The sequence below is a fragment of the Syngnathus floridae genome, chromosome 6 (assembly GCF_059516105.1).
Source record: "Syngnathus floridae isolate MCC-2025c chromosome 6, RoL_Sflo_1.0, whole genome shotgun sequence".
In the NCBI taxonomy this organism is placed as follows: domain Eukaryota; kingdom Metazoa; phylum Chordata; class Actinopteri; order Syngnathiformes; family Syngnathidae; genus Syngnathus; species Syngnathus floridae.
In genome coordinates, this window is record NC_142418.1 from 16,340,541 (window position 1) to 16,362,683 (window position 22,143).

Sequence of the window (22,143 nt, forward strand, 5' to 3'; positions counted from 1 at the left end):
TTGGCCTTTAAAAGCAGCTCTCCGAGGGCCCCCTCATTAATACATTCAACCGATTCCGCTTTAATATTATTCCTAGCGCATTCAAATGAAGACAACAGCTGGGCTGGCTGATCCCGGATCAGAGGTTTGCCAAGCTCTGACACCCGAGGACCACGAGTGGCTCACTTAAAGATGAGGTCGCATGGGAGGCACTTGCCAGTCCGCTGGAATAAGAACAGCAGGCACGTTTAGCGTCTCAGAAAACAATACAAAGAAAAATGTTAAGATTTACAAAGAAAAAATCTGATTTAATTGTAAAATGATCTGTTTTCAACTATATGGAGTAAAGCTAAGAAATACAGACACTTAAGAAATTCAAATACAATAATAAAATATTGGCATTTCCCTATAATTAATAGTGACATAACGTAATATGATTCGTCGCCTCTTGAGGAAACTGTGCCATTTTTTAAATTATTTTTAATTTTTTTTTTTTTTCCTGTGATAAATCTGCGCCGGTGAGTCTGGCCACACAGCCCGAGGGAATCAGGTATCATTAGAGACGTGAACGCATCGGCTTTTTGTCTCTCTGCGCACAAGCGTTCAATATTAATAGGCTTTCATCAAGGACGCAATTAGGACGCCTCCTTTTGACACCTTCTATAGGCTGCAGATGAATAGGAATATGCCAGGTCCCAAGGAACGAGCGTGCTGGGGAGAATTAACAGCTCATGACAGTTGGGATCTGATTTACGCACAAGACTAAAAAAAAGTACATTATTGTTAGTAGTTGTACAGGACACATTTGTAATTCACAGCCGGGGGTGGTTTGTATATTTTTCCATATTTGCATGTGATTAAAACGAGCCCCGTGTTGAACAACTTTGCAAAACAGTGCCATCAAGTTGCATCAACTCTCCACTCCCCACTCAGTGGGGCGTTTCCACGTGGGGCAGATTGGGTTCATAGTTCATATTTGCTTGCGTGGCTTCCTTCCACATTCCCAAAACTGATTGGCGGTGTTGCTTCTCCACCTGTAGCAATCGTTTGAATCGTTCAAATCGTTCAACGATTACCGTCATTGACATTGATGCTAATTCCTCCTAGCCCATCTATGGCTAGATGCATCATATGTTAGCATTAAGCTAGTTTACGCACATTAGATGAGGTTATGAAATTATAAAACATAGATTTTTCTTATGTAAAATATGTGCATTGGCGCCATAAAGGTTTCGGAAACACTGCAATAGGCAAATGGGAAAAAAAAAATGTCTATGGTCCTTTAAGCAAGCAGCAAGAGACCAATTAGTGAGTATCTCTATTCAATTTCTCCATGGCTCGACTTGGAGCAAAGTAGGGAGGAGGGGGTGAGTAACGGGGGGAGGTGATGTTGGAGGGGGGAGGAGTTTTGAGACGCGCCGACAGGAAGCCAGAAAACAAAGCAATCATCTGGGCGCGCTTGCCCTCCTCTCCCCTCTCCTCGGCAGCTCCAATTACGAGGCTCCTCTGGCCGCCATCAGTATGCAGCGGGGCCGCCCGCTCTCCTCCACTCGCCGCGGGCCATTGAATACGTTACCTCCACTGTGGGGCTCGGGGCTCAGGGAGCACGGCGCCCCCTAACCCCCCTGGATAATTTGGGATTCCTGGGCTCCTGCCTGGCAGAGGCGAAGAGAAAAAAAAACAAATAAAACACCTTAGATATAGAAATAAGGTTGCCTTGCAAATATCTAGAGAGAGTGTGATTTATTGATTTGTTCATTCCTCCACTTATTGTTTGTAAATCATTACTGAGGCGATACCACCCACTCACAGTGGAGAATTGCGCTCGGGTAAAAGTTTGGGAGTAGCGCATTATGTAAGTGTTAAGTTAACACAAACTGAAATCCGCTATTGTCATCCAAATACGAAAAAAAGAACCGTGCTTTTTTTTCCATCATCTCAAATAGTTCCCCGATGTTGCCAAAATGCTTTTTTCCAAACTATTTCCACGATCAAGCATTTTCATCAAATTATCACAAGAATTAAGAATTATAGCACACTTTATACTTGAGTGAAATTAGCCTGTTTTCAGCTTGGTGCCATCTTGAATCGGCCGTGCACTGCCAAAGCTAATTTATTAATTTTTTTCTCGCAACTTTAGTTCAAGTGAATGTGTGAACCTCAAAACATGAAGTCAGTAAAAACCTGGATTTTATTTTCACCTGTCGAGGCAGCACTTCATTGTCAGCGAATGCTTTCACGTCCCGGATGATTGTTCCGTTGTGATAATGTCAAACAATATACATGATGTATGTAATATGTAGCATGATGTCATAGGCAAAGTGAAGTAATCCACTTAGAATGATTAAGAGGCCCCCTTCTTTCTTCTCCGTGCACATTCAAGGCTATAATGAAGGACTGCTCCATAATGGTAATGACGCTCCAAATATTCTCCACATGAAACAAAGCACGCACACACACCAGGATGAGGAATGTGACACGCTCGTAAAGTATCATCTGCCGTAATGCCTTATGACAATGTAAGATTAATGAGGGTGCATTGAGCAGTGCTAAAAGCGGCACCTGCTCCTCTAATCATTTTCATACGCCGACTCCCCGCTGACACACTAACCTGCCGCCGCTCCTCGGCCTCCCGTACCCTCCAAAGAGTTTTTCTTTTTCTCCAAGGACCGCCGCGGTTACCTTTTCTAATGCGGCCCACATGTTAACGTCGGCGCGCTTTTGTGCTCTGCTTCGTCTCATTCCCGCCTGCTCGCTGACCCCTGTGGCCGCCGCAGCCACACGCTCTCATTTAGTACAGCCCTCTTTGAATGTGAAAATACTGAACCTCCAAGATTGATAAAAAAAGTGGAAGCGAAAGACATGTTTTTTTGCATGAGCCACTGGAAAGTGGGTCCCAAAAAAATGATTTACTTCTTCTCTCCCGCCAGAATTTGAATATGTCTAATGTCATCAGAAAAAGAAGATGGTAAAGTGGATCCAAAGAGATGAAACATTGGCCAGAATTTACATTTCAACAGGTAAGTTGATTTAAAATAGATGCGGTGGAAACTCAAAAATGTTTATTCCTTTGAATCCCATCATTCATTAGAGTTGACGTTTGTCATTTTTGTGCTATGCTTTTGTTTCATTTCCAATTTGCGTGTTATCCTTGCAACCAACCAATCAGCACTCCAGCCTGTCTTGTCAACCAATCAGCACTCACCAGCCCGTCTTGTCCAAGTGTGCCTCGTTGTCACATCAGTCTTTCTTTTTCCTCTCCAGGTTTCCATTCCTTCTTCCTTTACAATGATGTCCTCATTCCTCTGTGGTGGTGAGTTTCATTTGTACACTTTCTACTTTGCTGTTTTTGAAAAACTAAACTCCCCCTTGCCTGCGTCCCTGCACTTGTGTCCAACTAATTCCAACGTACCTCCGTGACAATGCCCCAAACATGACAGTATCCCTCACCCTGTTCCCCAAAACAAGCCCTTCCCTTAACCACTTACCCCAAGTCACCAAACCTTGACCCTTTACCCAAACTCCCCTAATACTATCACAAAGCCAACTGATTAAAACAAACATGCTTTAAAGACAAATCCTTAACCATGGCCCTAATTTATTTTTCTTCATACAACCAAAAGGACCCTAATGCCAACATCTAACCACAAACCCTAACCCTAAAAACCTCCCTTGCTCTTGAGCCCAAAAGCATTTACTCCACAAATCCTCACAATACATCATTGTTCTATCATCACTTGCATCACGAAAAACTTCCCTACGAAAAAAAAAAGAAATAGCCCCTGATGAGGAAAAGGCTTCTGTGGATTTGTTTAAAAAAAAAAAAAAGGTTATTTTATTTGTATGTGATTCTTCTCCATTGACCTGCAGGGCATAGCCACACACAGGCATCACACGAAGGATAATAACATAATCAAGGACAAAATGTAATGGGAGTGGGGTGGGCGTGAGAGAAAGCACGTGAGGAAGAGGGGGGGGGGGACTATCTCTTTAAACTTGTGTCTCATCTAGTAGACAGGCCAGGGAGAGGTGCCAGCAGCTATTCAGTAGAGAGCGGGAAAGCAGGTCATTGGAGTCATGGCCGCTAAGAGCAGCCGTGCTATAGAGTGCCACTGACAGCCAAACACAAGGCCATGGTCTCATCTGGGTGCACCGCCCCCAAAATTTAGAGACCCCAATAGGCCGCTGACAAAGATATCTGTAAGAAGAAGGCCATCCCGAAATAACTAACCTTGAAGAAAGGAGAATACAAATGTGTCCAATATGAAGACACTTCTGTCAGGTGGGATGGATATTATTTATGTAACATCAGAATGTATTTTTTTTTTCCGTCGGTGCAGAATCCATTCAGTGGCAGCCCTAGATTCAGAAAAAAAATATCTTATTGTTTTTGGGGGAATTTTGTGTTCTATTGTGAGTCCAGTATACAAATTTGATCGTAGTCGAACAATTTAATTATTTTTTTTAAAGGAAAAGTAAATCGGCTTGTGGTGGACATTTTACTGTGAAAATAGTCAAAAATAACTGCTTTAAAACAAAATGGCGGACTTCCTCTCTCTCTTTGGGCAAGGGTTTTTCAGACTTTTTTTGTGGGTCTACTCATGATAGACATGCCTACCAAATTTCATGTTGCTAACTAAGTGACTCTGGCTTCTGCCTTGGGGCGACTGAATTTTCAAATTGGACTGAAATTAGTTATTTTATTGTAGCTTTTGTCTTATTTTTTGGTCCGTGAGCTTTACACCAAACCTGATATGGGGGGACTATGGCGAGTGGGTATTCCGATCCCCCCCCCACACACACACACATTGCCGGGCGACCACTCGTCACACACAGACAGGAAATGGACAGCCACTTTGGGGAAATCCAATTGGCTTGTCGTCGGCTGTGGGCAAGATTGAATCATGGAGACATTTGAGGTGATTTAATGGTGTTAACATGCGCACAGTGGAGCTCCGTGGCTTTAAAGCTACACGCGCTTTCTTGATGATTGAGTTGGCCGTAAAATCAGTCACTTCTCCAGAGTCTGTTTGACTGCCAGAAATGGATGGGCATTATCAGGAGTTCTGAAAGTGATCCGTTTTTACACAAACCGGTGATGGATTTCGCTTTTAACAGCCACTCTAACTCCACTGGATCTCAATTCTTTCTTTGCGTGCCGTTTCAACTTATGGTGGGAAACGAAGTTGTCCGTTTTTCTGCTATTTGAAGCAATCTGTCGATGGAAGTCAAATTGCGAGGATTTCAATAGAAGCTGCCGACAAAGGATGATATCTTGTGCGTGTGGTTTGTCTGAAGCTAGTTATGTTAATATTTGCTAGTCGCTTTAGTTTAAGTGTTGTTTATGGACATGGTACTCATTTTAAAATATAGTTATTTTCGTCCCACAGCGAGTCTGTCGTTGCAGTATTTCGTTTTATGTCGTCATAAGGTTGATGGAACGTCAATGCTAATTACCATTAGCCGGTGTACAGTGTTTCTCATTATTTGTTAGCATTAAGCTAGCATAACTTTCATTAGAAGTCTAGGCTTTGGTTAAATATTTTGGCCTGTAAACAGACGTAATGTCTTGTTTTATGAGTCCATTTTACAGTGACAGGAAAATGCCTTGAAAAATATTTTTAATTGTGTTCCTTAATTGTGTGTGGGAGGAGGAAAACTTTAAAGAAACTATATTAAAACTTCTAATGTCGAATTTTCACCAAACATCCCGCACGATAAACAGATTGATCATTCATCTTATCCTCCCCGAAAAGGACTTCATCCCTTCAAGTCCACGCGCCAAACACTTCCACCAGCGTCTTGTCGCTGATGAGCTGACCACATCCCCGGAATACTTCACAAGACAAATAATTGAACTCTTCAACAAGCCCCCTTGATGGACAAAAATTGCTCCTCTAGCCACCACTTCTGCTTCTCGCCTTTGTTCTCCAAAAGCAGCAACAGCGACCAAGTGACCGTAAATGAGGAGGTCTTTTGCACCAAACACACCTCGCAGCCATGATAACACATAAGAGCGCCGCCGCCGCCGCTTACTTGCTTGCATTTACGCCCCCAGCTTGGCTGATTTTTGCAGCCATTAGAGGCGGCCCCGGCGTGTTGTACAAATAGTAATAAAGAAGCCTTCAAAAGAGATATGTGATCTTAAAAGACTTGTTTTATCCTGGCACGCCGTGACTGATGCCACCATCAGCAGTTAGCAGCAATCAAGGCAGTAAAATAACCGAGAGAGGACCGAGCGGATGCTTGGAGTTTTCTTTTTTTTGGTCAATAGGTGGCAATGTGCACCCGCAGAAAGCGCGTCTTGCCCGAGGACGCTCGAGGGCTGTTCAGTGGATTTAATTAGACAGAAACAGATACTCACATGTTCATTTCTCTGCAGCCTTTCTGTTAAGGAAGGGAGGAAAAAGAAAAATGCACTTTACGCTCCAATGGCAACTGCACATACGCTCGGTGAAAAAGGCCAAGTGTTAAGACCCAGCTTCACACCTCCTGGAGGCGGCGGTCATTATTGCAGGTAGAACTGTCAGAATAGCAGGCTAACGACTAAAATACGCTTAAAAAAGGTGTGTTGTAGAAAGTATCGAAATGTAAGTCCTGAAGACCACACCCAGGAAACTTTAACAAAGAAAATTCTGGTAACACTTACGGCTGCCAACACTTTGAAGTTAATTTCTAATTAATAATAAAGTTAGACTCTGACATGCAAACCAGAAATGTACAAATTTCAAGATTGATAATTAAAGAGATGAAGCAATTCAGAAAATAGTTACAAGCATTCCTTTGGTCGTCTTTTGTTTTTCCCCTCGGGGTTGCAATTCCAGATTTGAGGCGCATTCATCCATTATCTAAAGCATCTTTAAAAATATGTTTTAAAAAAAAGCACAATAGAACTAAAACAAGGTAAAATGGTATTTATTCAAATGTAGATGGACCCAACACAAAAAGCCAAAGAAAGAGCAAAAGCCAACAATTTTATTCGTCACACGACTCTATCAACAAAGTCTAAAGAATCTATTCAAATCAGCCATTTTGTTTTGAGGCAGCCATTTAGGGCGAATTCTAGGATTTATACTTTGACTAACTTGGAAGTGAATCGGCCCAATCGGAAACAGGTATTCCAGAGAGTCCCTTATAACATTTCTGCTTTTAATGTTGAATTCAAATCCATAAAATTCAAGCAAGAGACCACAGTGTGGGACAAAAGAAAAATGTTTAAGAAAAAAAACAAAAGGATTCGCTCTAATTGAATCAGAGGAAAAATGTGTCAGTGTTGGTGACATTGGGGGGGACAAGGAGGAGCCAGAGGAACAATAGTCCGAGCAATAGTAGTAGAAAGAGCAGCTTGGCCCGAGCGCTAACCTTCACATGCATATTAAAAGCGAGGCGCCACCTCATGCAAATGAGAATTTGCCGGCGAAAATCAAGCCGGCCATTGAAGTCGTCGCGGTGAGATCGCCGCGCCATAAATAGTCCATTTGGCCGCCGGCCAGCCAGCGGAGGGACGAAGGCGTGAGGAAGAGGGCCTTTATTGTGTTATGACAGACAGACACCAGGCGCGCAAGATACGGGCTTTCCTTTCCACGTTAATTAAAGAAAGGATCAATTAACAGTGATGAAAAACCACGGCGCCGCGCTGCCTCGCTGATAGGCCAATCAAGCCTTGAAATGCAGAGTAGTTGGCATGTTTTATCTCTCACAACTTAATTGCAATTTTCCAGAGGGGATGACGTGATCAAAATGACTGCAATAGAGTGAGCTGCACGCAAGTTAGTCCTCATTTGATGCTTCCCTGATTTCTTGTACGTGTGTGTGTGCTTGTAGATATACGTTGTATATATAAGTATGTGTGTGTGTGTGTATATATATATATATATATATATCGTATATTCCGCACTATAAGGCGCACCTAAAAACCTCCAATTTTCTCAAAAGCCGACAGTACGCCTTATAATCAGGTGCGCCTTATATATGGACCAATATTGAGCCACTACAGCAGGCGTGTCCAAAGTCCGGCCCGCGGGTCAAATGTATATATCTTATATATGGACAAAGTTTTAAAATGGGCCATTCATTGAAGGTGCGCCTTATAATCCAGTGCGCCTTATATATGGACAAAATTTTAAAATGGGCCAGTCATTGAAGGTGCGCCTTATAATCCGGTGCGCCTTATAGTGTGGAAAATACGAGATAGATAGATATATATATAGCATTGGGTGGGGGGCTGAGGTGCAGCACCGTCGCGCTGAAATCAAAATATTAGCGTCCATCATTAGAGGCAGTTAACAGGAATTTCCTTTCAGGGTTTTTTTTATTTGTTTTTTGGGAGGGAGGAATCAAATTAGCCAGCCAGACATCCAATTTGTGGTGAGGTGTAGTCAAATGTGGCTAGCAGACAAAACATTACATAACACGCACAGAAAGGGAGAGTATTGTGCTGATGAACGGTTGACAAACTGCAAATCCAATGCGAATAATAATATGCGTCCATTAAAAAGGCTTGTTAAAGTAATTGTTGGTCAATAAGCAAAGCGATGCGTGTGTGTGTGGAGCAAACACTTTCCCCCCTGGGCTAAATCATATCAGATGAACTATCGACAGCATCCCGTCCGTCAATAGCGTCGGCCCTCCGAGGCCTGCCTATTTGCACATTGACTGATTGACTGTTTCTTAATAGACACATAATTGGTGACAAAGACCTTGCAATGAGGTGTCATGTGCCAGAGCGTTTGTGATAATTCACAGCTTGGCCCATTTTACGTTGGACCGTGTCCCAACGCCGAGGCACAAAATGGCCGAGGTATAATCACAACCAACGGAAGACAAACAAGCCGCTTGGTATCGGATGAGAATGCGGAGGATACAATATGGAGCGTCTCCAACTTTGACCTGATAAGATTATTCATTGGCTGTATTATTGCCAGTGTTCCAGACTAGGGACATTGTTGATGGATAGTCATTTTTACGTGGCACTTTTGTTGCGCCTCATTTGTCGGCTCGGGCTTCACCGGGGAGATTTTGCGGCTGCCTGTCGGGATTGCATCGAAGCATGTAGGACAACATCAACAGAGGAGTGAAACGTTAAACAACTAATTTGAAATACTGTGAATATTTGGAAAAAGAAAGAAAAGCTCGATTACAGTTAAGGCTAAGCGGTTTTGTATCGTAGTTTGCAGGGAAAAATTTGCCAAAACTGAAAATAACTACTGAGACAAAGTAGAAGAAGAACCGCTGTGTGCTAGCCGCTAGCTAGCGTCAAGCTTTGGCTAGCTACTAGCTAAGTTAGTAATCATTACTTCCACAATGGCGAATAAGCTACATCTCTGACAAGTAACATTCAGATGAAGTTATGGATGGAAAATATGGCATGCTAATTGCTAAACTAGCTTAAGACTGATAACTAGCACGTTTAACACCAATTAGCTGATATTGGCGTCTGCTTTTGTTTTTCTTTAACTTTCCAGGGTGTCCTACTGAGTAAATTTTGGGGCACTGCGTTCAATACACACAAACTTTATTTCCACCAACATTGTCGTACCGTCGTTCTGAACGAGTGAAACATTTCAACTTTATATCGGTAGAGAAATATGGACGCTTGAGAAGGACAAGTAAATGGGGTAGAAGAATGAAAAACATAAAGCACTTAGATCCAAAATGACGTATGTGTGAATCACACAATTAATTGCCAATTACTCCAATTACAAGGCCGTCATTGCGCCTTGGCCCCCCCCTTCCTCACAAGCCCCCACGTCAGATAGCGCCTCACCTCCGGGGGGGGGGGGTCCAATCACAGCCGTCCCAACCACCAGCGGCAGATGTAAGCAATTTACTTGTGATTTCTTCATATTGGGCGCGAGGCGAGCTCCTGGTGACCCACGACCCCGGAGCCTGCAGGATTCTAACCCTATCAAATTAAAGCTCTCTGCTCACTTATTCCCCTGCGCTCCTCCGCCGCTAAGAAGCCATCTCGCTGCATAGCAACGCCGGCCGGGCGTGCCGACTCATACGCCCGGCCTCATCAGCCGCTATTAGGGAAAATATACAGTCCTCTAATTGGATGAGATTCAGCTAAGGAAGTGCAGTTAAAGGTCACCTTCCAGCGTGTGCCTCCTGCTCTTCAGAATAATTTCTGTGTCCTCCTGTCTTTGGGAGATGTTAAACAATAGGGCCTAAGTTTCAGTCCTTGCCGCGACAGAGTGCTTTGAGTCGTGATGAGCAACCGCCGCTGCCAATCACGTCGACAACATGGGCCGGGCGCTGACAGGTTCTGACGGATGCTCCCCTCGAGTTAACTGCACCTCAACTCTGCCTCCCGGAAGGTTACTGTCGACTACTCCTGGTGACTGTTGTTTTAATTAGAAGCCGTCCTCATATTGTTTTTTTTGTGGAGCCAGTCTCCAGGCTTTCACATTTTATTCTGAATTTTAAAAACCCTATTAAGGGTCGATTGCGATTTTAAAAGGTGTAAATGTGAGCGTGATTTTTTTGTCTGGGGATTTAGTGTCCTTGTACCACCAAAATGATGCACGACCCCAAAATTGTATTTTGCAGAAAAAAGGCTGATGGTCAGCAGATCTCTGTTGGACCATCCAAGTGTAGAGTTCTTGTAAGTTTGCTCTGGGTACCCCAACTTGTTCCCACAAAGCAATTTAGGTTAAGCGAAGACTCTAAATTACAAGTGAATGGAAATGTTTGTCTTTATATGGCCTGTGATTGATTGACGACGAGTCCACGGTGTACCCCGCCTCCCACCCAAAGTCAGCTGGTGCTCAACCGCAACCAGGACAAGCACGATACAGTCGATGACAAATTACTCATTGCAGAGTAAATATAGCAAACGAGTATTATTAACAGCATGTTGGCTCAAAGTCGGCGACCTCGGCTGGTGTTAAACGCACGTCGGTTCTGTTACAGCATGCGCGGTAAGCCTCTCAGGAGATCCATGGATCTAAGTTCAAGAGCTCTCAAGTCACAGGCCACTTCATAAATAAATGATTGTCCTCGGTGCGGCTGAAGCCGAGTTCAGCCCCACAATAATGACCCACTTTCATTTAGTGCTTAGACAGAAGTCACGTTTATTGTTTTTCTCTTCTCTGGATCTCGGATGGAGATCAGGAAAGTATTTTTTCCCTAATTTATTAGCCTTCATTTAGTGTACTTGGAGAACCGATGAATTCCAATACCACTTTTCTGACCGTCCATCCATTTTGTTTGCTTCTATTCTGGCTGTACACACCTGATCGGTCGCCCCCCTAGAAATATAGAGAAGCTCGATTTAAGAAACGCATTCATGTCCGAAGCGTCTTAATGACCCCCCTCAAGATGGTGTATTTGTCCTCGCAGGCAGGCCGGCAGGGGCGGCGTCTGGCTCTGAGTGAGCTCCGCCGCGCATTGATCTGTGTCTGACAAAGCCGCCGGCGTGGTGTGCATGGTGCCTGGTGGCTCTCATTCCACTCAGGCGAGTGCATTTCAGCGCGCTGCGGTGGAGCTAATGCGGGACACGCTGCGCCAGTCACGGCCTTTGGGATTTAGTCTAAGTGATGTGCATGGCGGTGCTCTGATGCACCCGCATTCTCCGGCACACAAGCCTTGAAAGTCTTTTACATTCTTTTCCCTCATGTTTTATTTTGGTAATAACTCCTTACAGTTTTTCAGACAGACGTCCTTGCAGATGTTTCTAGTCGGTTTAGTTTTATCAGTTGTCCGGATTGTTTTGTAAATTCCTCTGTGTGCTGGATATTGTCAATGACAGACGCCTGTGTGTGTTCTCGTAATGTTGATAGTCAACACGGAGTACCTCATTACATTTGGGGAATTTGGTTTTTGGTGGTTATGGTAACAAAAAACTGGTTGCTGTGAAAGCAAGTTTATTGGTTAAAGCAGCTTAAAGCTGGTCAAAGTTGTGGCGCAGGTGGTGTAACACAGATTTGTAATTCTACTGACATGACAACAAACTTTGCCCGAGTGAGCCCCGATGGCAAACTAGCTATGCTAAATTGCCAAACGTTTTTGATTTTATTTCAAAGGTTCTCCATGTAAACTACGTCAGACATTCAAGGACGATACATTTTAATGTCGATTTTCAGTCAAATTGCTTTTCATTACACCCCTAGTATTTATAATCAATATTTGTTATTGTTTTTTGGTAACATTGCCAGTAGCTTAAAACAGTTTATCAACGGGTCTCCTCTGAAGAACGCGCCATGATTGCTGAGCAAACACTCCTGTCCGGCGCATTTGACAGATGCCGCTTGAGCTCTATTGGCTTAGACCTCACCGCCTGTCACCTCTCACATCTCAATGAGTCCGGAGGTGACCTCCCAGCACCGCCCTTATTGGCCCTAACGCAATCAAACGCACGTTCAGCAGTCGGGAGGGGGGGTCGACAGCAACGGGCCGCTAAGGTGCCCCCGTGCTCGGGAGAGGGCCAGCGGTGGTGACCTCCGGCACCTGAACCATGACCCTCATTTACAAGTGGGTCACTTCTGCAACAACTGCATTTACTCAGGGTCAAGCGAGCGCTTCGTCCTCACAAACAACTCCAAAAAATACATAGCGGCTTTTTAATCCTGCCAGCATTCCCTAATAGCGGGAACGCGATGCACATCAGCAACACCCGAGAGCGGGGTCACGGCGTCAATAAAAATAATATTCTGCTAGCACCTTCTCTTTATACAACAATGATGTGTATACCTAGTGCAGGCACGTGGGATCATAGGTCACTTATCAATACAGGTATTGAGAAGTCAAATTTTGCTCAAACCCGAGGCCCGGGGGCCAGATACGGCCCGCCACATCATTTTATGTGGCCCGCAAAGACAAATTGCGCAGTGGACTTCATGTGTCAATACGAAAATTACAAATTTCACTTTTTTAAAATAATGGCGAAATTGCTAGCAATTTTTATTACATTTAAATATTTGAACAGTTTTCACTAGACGTTCACACGTATCGATAATCCAGCAGAACGCGTACTGGACTCTAAATTGTCTATCGGCGCAAAATCGATTAGCAGTTCTTGCTCTGTCAGTCACAAAAATAGCTGGATAGATATTTTAATAAAAGTTTGATAGCCTACACTTTTACGACAGTGGATTCATACACATTAAACACGAGATAAATTCATTCTTTCCCGAAAGTGTGAAAATTTAGCAGGTGTGCTCGCTGTCTTATCACCAACATCCTCGACCGCACATTAGCGATGAACTAAAAGTCCCTTTTCTTTGGTAATCAAAGGAAATAAGATGACAGAGACACACATTCATTCTTAAACAGTGCTCTTATTGCTGGGACATCTCAGTGGGGGGAAAAAAAAAAGGGTGGCGCTTTTTCCTTGACCTTTGAAAAAGTCTAAATGGCAGCAAGGATCGTTTTATGCTTAATCCAATTCCCACAGACGAGTGAGAACAGCCTTGTGCTTTACAAACCCATTTAATGGTCATTTTCCCCAACTTGTGTTGAACATTGTATGCGTTTTAAAACTCGTGAGAATCTCATTTCATTCCTATTAATAGAGAGATTCACCTGTCACACAAGAGGCCGACAGACAAAAGAGGAAAAAAGGAGGAGGATGTGGAGTGAGCGAGAAAGGAAATAAATTGAGAGAGAGAGGGAGGTCACAGCGACCGTGTGATGGTCGCTGACACCCGAGTTCACATGACGGTCAAGGCGAACGCTTGAAGATGAAGCAGGCGCACAGGCCGGGCTCTGTGTACAGGTGCCCCCTCGCTGCCCCGACAGCTTTCATCCACCCCGTCCCACTCCCACGTCGGGGCCCGCCAGCCCCACCGGCTCTCCACCAATCAGAGCTGGAGGGGGTGGTTGGGGTAAGGGTGGACGGGGGGGCGGCGCAGCAGGGACACATCAAAGCCTTCTCAGGCGCTGATGTGCTGGCACAACACAGAAGAAAGCGGACCCGGCCAGTTAAAATCGAAAAAAAAAGAAAAAAAATCTGAAATGTCCGAATGGATTTGGAAGGGTGGGGTGGGGGTCCAGAACAAAACATTTCATTCTCTGTACAAACCAGGATTATGCATTTTCTCACTGCCTTGAGTTCCCTTGAGTTTCCGATGATTTAATTTAATCAAGAAAATCAAATTTTGCAGTTTTTTTCAAAGCGTTGAATGATCATTTCAGTCAATTTTCAATGTCAATTTCAGATTTCGCTAATATCACTGATGACTGTGATGGTTAGCATGGCTAATGGTTAGCATGTCTATCTCATGTTTCTGAGGTTCACGTTTGAAAAAATCTTGCTCGTGTACGTACTCCAGCTTCCGCTCATATTCTGAAAATGTGCAAGTTAGGTGCTTTGAAGTCCAAATTATTTCCCCCCCCAGCGCATACGTTTTAGAAGTTTTAAAAAAATCAACCGTCACCATTAGTCAACTCCTCAAATAAAACGTAAACACCAAAACGAAAGGCTCCATCTCAATGGAATTAATTCCAGCTTCCAACTCTCGCACTATCATTAAAACGTTTTTCGATCAAACCAAGATGTCTCCTCGCTGTCGTAGCGCGGCCCTTTCTGTTTGCTCCAAACGCTCAAGTGACTTTTTGACAAGCCCCATCAGCGCACCAGGAGAGTTTTACTAAATGAGACGTGGCCCTCGCAGTGCTGCCAGCCGAGTAGCGGTCTCGTAATGCGGGTGTCAAGTCCCTAAGTGAGTGCGATACACGATCCGATGAGCCTTTTGCATATGCTAAGACGGATAATGGACTCCTGTGGGAGATGCCACTCCGAGGCCCAAAAGTGAGCACAACTATGAAAAGTATTGCACGCGACACGGAAAAGTGCAGAGGGAGCCTCAATGAACAAACACCACTTTGAATAATACATTGGCGGACTGGTGCATGGAATAATAACAGTTTAAAGGTTTGACACGCTCCTTCCCTCAGGCATTGCTGGTAATTTGAGCAAAATGTCAGTCATGGCACGATGAGAAGAAGGAAAAAGAAAAAGGCAGAAAAAAATGTTGCTTAAAAATAGCGTTTGATTCGCTAAACACTCGTTTTGCCCGTCGTTCCCCCGATGGGCGCCAAAAGATGAAGCGGAACATTAAGATCAATAATGACGCAAAAACAGACAGCTGCGAACCAAACAACACCCTGGTGACTTTGCTGGATTTGTAGATCAAATTAATTTTCTCCACTGCTATGAATTGAATGCCAACAATTCATTCCAGCGTTGAAAATTAGCTTTTGGTTTCGCGATCTTAATAAAGCAAAAGAGCATTGCATTTTGAAAAATTACAAAAGAAGTTTTTAGAAAGTGTAATTGTGACCGATGTGGATTTTTCGAGGCCAATGTCGATTCTAAAATGACGATAACCGATTTATTTACCAATTAATTAAAAAAAAATCATTGAAAAATACTTATTGGTACGTTTTTTTTGTCAATAGTTTTGGGAGTTTAAAAAATACCATATTTTTCCACTGCATTCATAATGGCCTCAAACTTTATTTTGTATGTCAAATGAAAGACAACGTTCACCTTTGGCAATATAAGGCCAACGCTAGCCATCACGCTAGGCAACCACGACGCCCTATTGACTGACTCGGGCCTCTCGTCGGAGGACGAGCAGGTGTTAAAGCATTGCGTCTTATTGATGGAAATATCGAAAGGCTCCAGACAGACATGGTTGACCCCTTCCATGTCGGTGTCGCTGCCGTACTCTCGCCAGCGGGCACTGTTTAAGTGCAAATATAGACATAATGAAAAGCGATTGATGCCCCGCGCCGCCGTGATGATGCCATTGATTGAATTGCACCCAGCTATTATTTGTATCATTCGGACGCTTTGACATTTGTCAATGGCGTGGAAAGAGAGGCGTGTTTAATTTGAACCTTGTCAATCACCTTTGTGCTCGGAGAACTGCTATCTATTTTCTATCCTTGTTACGCTCGCAAGTTTATTCACATTCACAGTCGGCAAGGGTGTCAAACTCATTTTTGTTGTGGGCCGCATCGGTATTACGATTTCCCTCGTGGGGACATTCATGGCGAAATAGGAATGGATATTATCATGTACACACAACAAACAAGTTAAACCATTTTTCAATTTATTTTGAAATTGGGATTATAACAAAAATATCTCACTGTTATTAAAAGGAAAGAAAATTTTGAGTTTTGGTATTTTAACAAGAAACATTGAGATGACACTCCTGATATTGCGGGCTACATAACATTATGTGGTGGGCCGGATCTGGCCCCCTGGCCTTGAGTTTGACACCACCCGAGTCTACGAAGTAATCTAATTGTGATTTTTTTTTTTCCCTCAATATTTTTGTGACTTACGAAACTTTTTTTTCCAAAGCCCCATTTGAACGTTTTTTTTAAACAACACATAAATTAATGTATCAAATATCAAATTATATTTATCGCGAACAGCAAGAGCCCCCACTTGCAGCAGTAAATTTGGCTTCTGTAAAGTGGCAACTTGGAGACCACCTTCCACCATCTGTGGTCTGTGTACAACCCTACCTCGAGAAAACCAGAGCCAAAACTGAGAACCAGAACTTTGAGGCAGACGTGTTTACCACATGCTACACAGAAGCAACAATATATATATATATATATATATTAAAAAAAACAGAGACAGTGACATTTGTGACAAATCTGGGGATTTATCGGCGAACAATAAAAGCGAGCTGCTCAGCAGGACGGTGAACACGCCCAACACATGTTCCACGGTGCGTGCAACTCCATGTAAAGGCCCAGCTGACATTTTGGCAGCATCCTCCTCTCTGTTTTCACTCGCCACTCTCTGTTCCCGTGCCAGCTTCTCCTGTGTGTGGTCTTGGCACGTTACCCCCGGCGACTCAGATTACTGCCTTTTACAACCGTACCGTTTAATACAAAGCGAGAGCCACGGACGAGACGTAAAAGAGAAAACGGCGCCGTGTATATTTTGCCATGACCTTCCCGCCGTTCCCGAGAAGAGGCGGCCCCTGATCCCGGTCTGCCGCCCGCGGCCAACCTCATTAGATCCACGGCGACTACCTATCCATCTTCTCTCATTGTGCACAGAGGTGACAGCTGGCATTCGACTGTTTGCAAAAGGCCTTTCAAAAAAAAAAAAAATACACAACCTCCATCCTAGGCTACATTAAAGTAATTAGCTGCCAAGCTAGTAGAAAGCAGCCCCCTACCAAGTGCCAGCAAGACTGCCGATTGAAGTCGGCATCCTGTTTGACACATCTGGGCAAGGGAGAGTAATGAAAACAGCTGCTTCTGCCCATATGGCAGCCAAAGTCTGGCAGTGCGCTGGTGCGCCGTGCCAACCTTAGGCAAATTATCCATCATTAATCCCAGGATCTGACCAGCATACGAGTTGCTGCTAATCAAAACATCTGTGGGCGGCGGGAGAACGGCACGAGGGAGGGAGAGGTCTCACTAGGATGTATTTTGGGGAAAAACAGCCGAGGGTAGGGTTAGTAGACAAATAAATCATGGGGTTACAGGATAAACATGGCAAATGTTTACCTAGAATAGTTCCTCCATTTTTCAAATTTGCCGTCAACAAAGAGCTAGCTCCGCCCCTTATTGGTTTTAGAGCAGAGGGCGAGGGGTGAGCAGTTGGATGAGACCCCACAAAATCTGTTCACCCATGAGGAAAACATTTGATGAAGACATTTGGGACCTTTTTTAAAAACTCGGGGAAAATGCACAAGACCTGTAGCATGTTGAAGAAGAAACCTTCAGATCTAAATCCGATCTAGTCTTGCCTGACGACTGTTATGACTTTGAAGTGAAATGCTATTTCACCTGATAAAATCAGCTCCTCAGCTGTTTTGATTGACTACAAATGAGCGTAACTTACATTTCTGCTTACGTCTGCCACCGACACGCGCCCTTCAAATTGCCCCTTCAAATTCCCTCAGAAAGTCAGTGACATTAAAATATCCTTTGAAGCACCTTCACCAAGCAGGGAGCACAATAGTGATTCTGTCACTTCATGCTTTTCCGGGAGGGAGATCAATAGCTCTTAAATGCTAAAGTGGGACAATTAAAAATAAATAGGAGCGCGCTCTGGTTTAAATCAGATTATACATTGCAAGCCCTAGCAGGGTCCTCAAAAGCACAGTATGGCTCCTCGGTGAGTCATCTGCGAGGCACCCCCGGTTTGGCACTGATGCATATGTAAGTGAGGATGAACAGGAAACACAGCTTGTTTTTTTTTTAGTGTGCTGCCAGAAGCTGCCTGTCGCATCATATCAGAGCAAAATTGCTCTTGCGGAATTGTTGTGGATCGCACCGTAACCTATAGGCAGTATCGCGTAGATCTATCATTTATAGCAAGCATTGTTTTTTTATGTTTTAGGTATATTACCGTGATGCCCTTGACTGTGGGAAAGGAGATAGTAAACTGTGGGACACACACAAGAGCTGCTTTTGACCGCAGCTCACAACCAGGCACTCGCGCAGACTCGTAATAGCTTGAACCAAACAGCTAACCTCCTTCCAGCTCGTCGATTGTACCTTTTCAAATACGTTTATGGACATTTAGCCCTTTCATATAGACTCAGATTGATTTATGAGATATAGAGGTTTACGATAAGGAGGCAAGGAAAGCAATGAAATGGCGCAATAATGACATGACTGAGATCTATATAGGCTTTGGAGGTCGCAGGCTGGCTCCAGCTCCCCCGTGGCCACCTGGGTAATGTCAGCTCAGCTGGTAATACACCCGTAAGTAGACAAAGAGCATGATGGGAACACTCGCTCTGTGACAGACATGACCGAGCCCAACGCAATTAGCCGGTGACAGCAGGTGCCGCCTAACTCGCTGGCATTAACGCGTCTCGGGTATCCTTGCGTAATGGCCGCAAAATGATCCTAACTTTCAATTAACACATCCCCTGCCTCCGCTGCCACTACACGGCTAGCCACTTATTTCCACGTCATCGCCATTAGCGGCGTGGGAAGCGCTGGTGACATTTTTTTCTTTTGCTAACAAACTTGTAATCACATTTTTCCCTACACGAAGATTTGACTCCTATGCTAAGCGGAAATTACAATATATAAAAACGTTTTATTCTATTTGTTGAATCTATTAAGACCTGACAATAGTAAGATAATTTATGAGAAAAAAAATAACTCTCCAGCCCCAACTATTATCTTCAATTTTTAAGAACCACCGCGTAGGAAGGAAAAACAACCCATTAGACAGCCCGAGTAAAAGCCTGATATTTATTTGATCAAAACATATTCCTATAGTTTTGTTTAAGTTGGTATCTAACCAACAAAAAATACCACAAAATCAATCTCCTGAAGAAAATATTTGCACTTGATTCCATCCCACCACCCTAAACAGCATCCTTGGGAGGTTTATAGCATGAGAGCCGGCGTATCCGTCTCTGTCCAGTGCGAGAAGGAAGTACTGATGTACCTCTCTGCACTAAATCAGGATAAATGACTCCACCCTCCAGGAGGAGTGGAGGAAACCAAGAGCACACAGTGTCAACACCTTCTCCTCGCCAGAAGGAAAAGGTTCATCTTCATTCAATAGAGCACTATCCATCACCCCCAGAGCCACATCTGTGTCACGAAGCCCTACAGGGAGGGGTGGAATGGCGCCACAAATAATTGCCCGTGTAAGGAGTGGAACAAAAGTCTTTAACGTCCTGTCCGAGCGGCGTGAAGAAGCGGTCAGCGCTGTCGTTTTGAATCCGCCGACCTTCTGTGATTCGCTCGTAGGACTCCATGAGAGGGCCTAATCATGCAGGCGGCGAGTGCTCGCAGCTTCCAAGTGCGAATGACCTTGTTAACAAATTAGAAAATATTAAACCACACTCGTCTCTTCAAACCGTGCCTTAATTATACCACAAGCAAATATTCTTGTCGAGTAGCATATCAATTTTAAAAGCCAGAGAGAAACATTTCATTTCTCGTAATTACCCACGCCTAACATGCACGTATGATTCGCCTTGCTCAAAGGAAGTAAGGTGGCACATCTGCACCAAGTCCCAAAGCTAATTCCTTTCCATGTCACCTCAATTATGACAGCTTGTCTAAAAGCTAGAATACTTGTCACGGTTTATTTAGACCGGAGGGCCAATGGGAGTCTCCTCTAACATCCTGAGGGGCTCCCCGATAACAATGACACGTCCCCACGAGTGGAAGTAAACACGTGGCGTTGTGAAAGTTGCATGCAATTTGTTCAGCGCGCCGTGCTAAACGCAGCTATTTTTTTTTTTTTTTTAAATGGATACATCTGTCGGAGTGGAGTCTTTCATGCCCACCACTCATTACTGGCACAACACAGCACTCCCCAAGGACGTACCTTTTTACGCATTCACCCGCTGAAATCCACTTTCATGTTTTTCAATTTGATGAGCGCCTGCCTCCAAACAAATTTGTCTGAAGCAATTAAAAAGTATCACCTCACAAGTCCTTTTTTAAACGCCGCGCTTTACATTCGCTTTTTTTTTTTTGTCTCGCCGATTGCAAAGCACGCGCGGCGGTGCCATGTTTTGACCTTGCTTTAAACTGCTCATCAGGCGTGGATTGATTAAACATGATGACTTGTTTTTACCACTTTCATATGGATTATTGTTTTGTTGAGTATTCATCCATCCATTAACATTGTAGTCGCGATAATAATGGTAACGTGAGCATTCCCGGAGTAGAAGGCAAAATTAAAAATACCATACCAATGTTAGCTACAAAAAAACAGGCAATTACATAGCGGTATTTGTTTTATTTCACGTTTCGCGTCGCAATTTTTCTTTTCTATGTTTGCCTTCTAAATAGGTTTTTTTATTGTATAAAGGCATGACCTGAAAAATGTTGCCACTTTTTTTTTGTGTGAAAAATTTGCGCTTCCTTGTTAAGGCATGTAGGAGTCGGAGAAATGCTCAAGGCACTGCTACATGCACGTTTTCAGTGAATGTGAATACCTTGGCTGACGTTAAGGGTCAGTTAGGTCAGTTCTTTGTACAAATTCTTTTTCTATACTGAGCTGATAATTCTAAGAACTGTCTCAAATACTTTTATTTCCATCCCCTTCCAACCATGGAAACGAACAAGGTAGCCACCACCATACAGGATACGAGCCTGACGAAAATATTTACGAATTGTCTTAAAAATAAAGTCAAACTGGTTGTTTGAGGGTTTAAGTAAATGTAGATACTAATTAATGTGCTGGCAATGGTGTGAAAGTTGTAATTAGTTGAGAAATACTCTCGTGCTAATCAGCGCTAGCATGCTAATTAGCACAAACTCATTAACACCGTGAGGTTGTTTTTTTTGTAAAGTGACTTCATGAATTATATTGTCTGAAAAGCAACCCGGGATATTTTATTTACGTTTTCGACTTTATTCGGTCCATATTATGTTTCCGTGACAGACTCAGACGCACTGCCACGCTCAATTAAACGCGGGTCAACGTAATAGCGGTTGAAACCTAAAGTGTTGAGAAAGGTCCTGACATATGCAAGTGGACAGAAACGTGAGCCTCTTCGGATCCCGAGCGTTTCACGAGTCGTGAAAATAAAAGCGAAAGAAAAAAAAATAGGGCAGCTGTTGCAGATGAAATCAGTTTGTTCCAGACCTCATTGAAAAGGTCAAAGTTGACTCCGATGACAATTGCACGACACCAGGTCTGTGATTCAACATATGCCTGCACTTAACGTAATTAGATTTTCATGTGGGGGGCGGGGGTTGAGTTCATATTTACTTTTGCAAGTGTCACTTGAGCGGCGCAAAGAACCAAATGTCTTTGTTTCAAACAGGGATAACAAGATGGCGGGTCACCGAGGTGGCCGCTCAGATGCTAGCAATTCACTTGTGGCGTCTTCGTCCTCACCTTGCCCTTGAATTGAGCGCCGAATTACTCGTTTCCTTCTGAAAATATTTTCCTACTTTGTTGAGTGTTGTTGTTACAGCTGTTTGTGCATAGCTCCTGGCTAACTACTTTTCCATCTCCTCTAATATAAGGTCGCCATTCCCTTTGACTCGGCGCTATTTAAGAAAAGAGGCCGGGTTTTATTTTAGGGGCAGTTAGAGTTTGTACGGTCACTCCAGTTTTTGAAATAGTCTGACTATTTGGTTGGGTGTCACAATTTGGTAACTTTCTGGCAAAACAAGCATTTAAAGTTCATTGAAGACTGACAATTGTCCAAAGACTTGAGCCATCAAAGCCGCAATTTGTTTATATGACAG

General features: G+C 43.6%; 1 protein-coding gene across 30 annotated transcripts in view; it reads left to right on the forward strand.

The window, feature by feature from the left end:
* The window catches only part of mctp2a (multiple C2 domains, transmembrane 2a), a 160,844-nt gene that overhangs the window by 32,814 nt on the left and 105,887 nt on the right, over positions 1–22,143 (forward strand). For 26 of the 30 annotated variants that reach the window (XR_015858890.1, XR_015858864.1, XR_015858879.1 and 23 more), the window contains 2 exons: positions 2,910–2,999; positions 3,244–3,292. The gene's annotated coding sequence lies outside the window, so the exon portion shown is untranslated. Of the gene's footprint in view, positions 1–2,362; positions 2,499–2,909; positions 3,000–3,243; positions 3,293–22,143 lie in introns of all 30 variants that reach the window. The other 4 variants (XR_015858868.1, XR_015858876.1, XR_015858865.1 and 1 more) reach the window with 3 other exon arrangements.